Consider the following 4,131-nt stretch of genomic DNA (forward strand, 5'->3'; position numbering starts at 1 on the left):
AACAGAACATCAAGAATTAGGATCATAGAAACAGAAATTCAAAACAGGATTAAAAAAATAAAAACGCTAATAAACAGAACAAAATATAAATGGAGTAATAAAATAAACAGAACAAAAATCAAGCCCTACATCATCACTACAATTTCAAAAAAATTAGCAGCATCCATCAGTGAAGAAATAAAAGAACAATAATTAACAATAGAAAATATAACCAACCTAACACGGAGGCTCTATTTCTGGTGCATGCTGCTGTTGTGGATGGAGGACGACGGCAACTGTTGGAGCAGGGAGGACCAAGATTTATACAGAGAAGGTGATTATACATAGAAGCCCAGATTATGATTTATATACTATGACACAAGCACAAAAACTACAATAAATTACAGAGAGGGATAAACCTAAGTGCAATAGATTTCACAGAGAAGGAGAGAGTATCACACCTGAAACCAAGTGGAAGTGGAGGAGGACTGGAGGAGGGAAAACCCACGGCTGCGGCAAGATGCTATCAACGGCAGATGGCAGCTCCTTCCTATTGAATGTGAGCGGGCGATAAACGTGCAAAGTAGAGCGTAGAGCAGTAGACTCAAGACGAAATATAGGACGCACAGCGGAGAGGAGAATGGACGAGCTTGCGGAGATGAGAATTGCCACAGCGGTAGAGAGGAGAATTGATGATGTCACAAACAGAGAGAATGAAACTCTATGAAAGATAAGAAATTTAAGCAACAAGTGAGGGAACTCTATGAAAGTAACTTGACTCATAAGTAAAGTCGATAATCGCCCGCAGCTTCAGACTGGGTCTTCGAACCTGTGTCACTGAAAGGGTGGAAGATATTGGGGTGAGAACAAACCACACATTCTCAGTAGGGAGGGGAATACCATCAAAGCAAAGAAATACTTACAAATAGAATTAGATTCATTTTTTTTAAAGCAGTTTATCCTTGAAGAAACTTATTGAATAATGCTTTATGGAAAGTATTACCTTGAAAGGCCACAAAGAACTTCTTTAGTTTACAAAATAGTATGGTGATTAGTTTAAATTTGAAAAGGACCACCAGCGTGTCAAAAGGGCTTCCTACCCAAAAACTTACCCCATTCAAATCTGAAACTGGGTATAGCTACAACATACATTCTCAAGTTTTTATCCAACTCTTCGTATAGCCTATCTATTTCCATTACCACAGACTACCAGTATATAACTCAGCAATTCAGCATTAAACTCAATTTTCCAACAAACATCTCATTTTCAAAATCAAGTACAACCCTCAGCATCATCACCGCCAGCATGAAGGATCTCTCAGCTGTACAAACACACACAATACAGACAAGTAATACACAAATAGATTCAAGTAAGGCAAATAGCATATAATCACATAGTATGGCATATACAATTAGGCAAACCAATACAATTAAGCAAACCCAAATAATTCAAACATATGCAAATAATGTATGCTTGCCCTATGGCTGTTGAGTCTCATCTGTCAGTTATAGAGCCAACCCGATAAGTACTGGTAGCTAACCGTGGACGGAACACCAAACATGGAGCAAGTGGGACAACGCCGCAACCCTTGCATCTTACCTGTGTACCCAGAGCAGGGGGCAACCTCACCAGTGCCTCTTACCCAGGCAGTGTTACAGTTCTCGACCCGGAGCAAGCGGCGACAGAACACAGCCCTTGCATCTTACCCGAAGCCTCGAACTATTCCGGAGCAAGTGGGTATCACCACTGCATCTTACCCGGAGTCATATTCAGAAACACATTTTCATTATCATTACAATACATCTTCATACATCAATTCATTCACAATTCATACCCGGATCAAGTGGATAACACCACTGCATCTTACCCGGTGTCCTTGCCTCTTACTGGAAGAGGTGGATTACACCACTGCGTCTTACCCGGAGGCATACCACAATCAAATTCAAGTTCATTTTCATTATTATTCCAATCCCTTCATAATCATTCATTCATTAATTCATTTTTCCATACATTCTCAACATCTCTACACTTCTTTATCATATACCCAGAGCGAGTGGTCATTTTCACCGCCTCTTACCCGAAATTTCTATCTCATTCAATCATATGCATATACATACTACACCATAAATCAATATGTATCACAGCCATCCGGCTCACAACATAATACACACAGCCATAATTCACTAACAAGCACAACCCTTGCTACTACCCAAGTAGGTGCATCACAATCAAAATCATATTCATTATCATTTCATAATCATAATCAATATCATTCTCAATCTCGTATTCAATTTTATTCTCATTCTCATATTCAATCTCATTCTCAATCTCAATATTATTAAACTCGCCTATCGTCATCCTTCATCATCATATTTAATTACTATTCATCATCACAATCACTCTTAGTCTCCAGCATAACCTTCAAACTCACACTCCTATTCCCAATCCCTTGAATTTATATTTAAATTACTGTTTTAAAGTCTCTGACTAGTTAACAAAAATCTCTTTTCGGTATTATGAAAAATCGAGTAAGTTAAAATCATAAATCAATCAAATCATAGAAATCCAATTTTCTTTGAAATCCCTCAAAACATCCGTTTTTGAAATCTTAACCAAATCAACTCCAAATCCTTAGAAAAATTTCGGTAGCACCTCCCCTAAAAACTAGAGTCTGCCACCCATCACAGGTCCTTTCTTTTCAATCTTCAACACAACAAAAACCAGCCTTTCAATTTAACAATTCCAAATCCATTATTCAAAACCATTTATTATCAATTTCTATCCAAATTCCAAAATTAGTGCATTCAATCAATTTTACCAAAAATTCATGAATAATCAACTCCAAATTCTTTAAAAGAATTTCGGCAGCACCTCCCCTAAAAACTGGAGTCTGCCACCCATCACGGGTCCTTTATTTTCAACTTCAACTCAACAAAAATCAACGTTTCAAGTCAATATTTTCAAATCCATCATTTAAGACCAATCATTATCATTTTAAATCAAAGAAAATCAAAATCCAAAGATTCACTCATTTCATCCAAAAATCCAGAAATCAACCAATTCAATAGCAACACAATATATCAATCTCAACAGAAAAATCATTCACATCACAGGCATCAATTTGTTTACATTAATCTACTAAACTCATCAGATATTTAAAACCAAAAACATTTTCTTATTAAAACAAACCCTACCTCAAAGTTGAACCCATTATGGGTTAATGCATCAAGAGTCCTCTTTCTATCCTTAACTCGCGGCAGCAACCTCATTGATTCCCAGGCAATATCGACAGTGATAATCAAGGTTCACAGCAACGACAATTCATCTGACGTAAAATTGGAATTAACGCGAAATGGATATTAAACGAAATTACAACATAATTGTCAATAAAGTATTGCGGTAAAAAGGAACGGAACCAAATAGACTCACCCCGAGAAATGAAGCAAGACGACACCGCATTGGCTTTTATTTTAATTATACAATTTCTGAAATTTGACCCTGGGATATGAACATCGCGAAATTCTTAATAATTTATAGCTGAATACTAGCAATAAGGGTTTCAAGGCTAGAATGACTCACTATGGCTAAAGAGGAATGAGACAACAGAGCGACAGCAATTCCGACAACTACCACAAGTGATGGCAGTGGCCCGAATCTCTGATAATAGCAGCTGTACAACCACGCAGTGACAATAATCTTCCCGAAATCAAAAGAACAGTAACCAAACTCAAAACTCTTACCGGCGGTGGACCTCGGCCGCGGTAATGGCATTTTCCAATGCCAAAGGCGCGGTGGCGCGGCTAATTTCTCCTCAGGGAATGGCTGTAATAGAATCAGCTTCTTCTCCCTCCATTCACAATCCCAACAGCAGCCACAGTGGTGGTTCTGGGCAACTCTGGTGACACTGGGCTCCAGCAACTCACAGAACCCAAAGACAGAGGCAGAACAGCAACTCCGGTGGTCTTCTCCGGCAACAAGGACAACGGTATGGCTTACCATCATCAGCAGCGGTGCGGATTGGCGGCAATGGACCTTCGGTGGTAGTAAGACAACAACACCCGTGGCAGCTTCGTCATGACTAGCACGAAATAGAGGTTTCTGCTCCTCAATGGCGTCTTCTCCATCAATGGTGACTTGGACCATAGGAACCT

General features: G+C 38.9%; 1 long non-coding RNA gene across 1 annotated transcript; it reads right to left on the reverse strand.

Moving 5' to 3' along the window:
* On the reverse strand, positions 2,491-2,907 carry LOC110263398. Its single transcript, XR_002348949.1, has 2 exons — positions 2,852-2,907; positions 2,491-2,632 (listed from the first exon to the last, which is right to left on the reverse strand). It is a non-coding gene; the product is annotated as an uncharacterized LOC110263398 (long non-coding RNA).

This window comes from Arachis ipaensis, chromosome B06 (genome assembly GCF_000816755.2).
Source record: "Arachis ipaensis cultivar K30076 chromosome B06, Araip1.1, whole genome shotgun sequence".
Taxonomy (NCBI): Eukaryota; Viridiplantae; Streptophyta; class Magnoliopsida; order Fabales; family Fabaceae; genus Arachis; species Arachis ipaensis.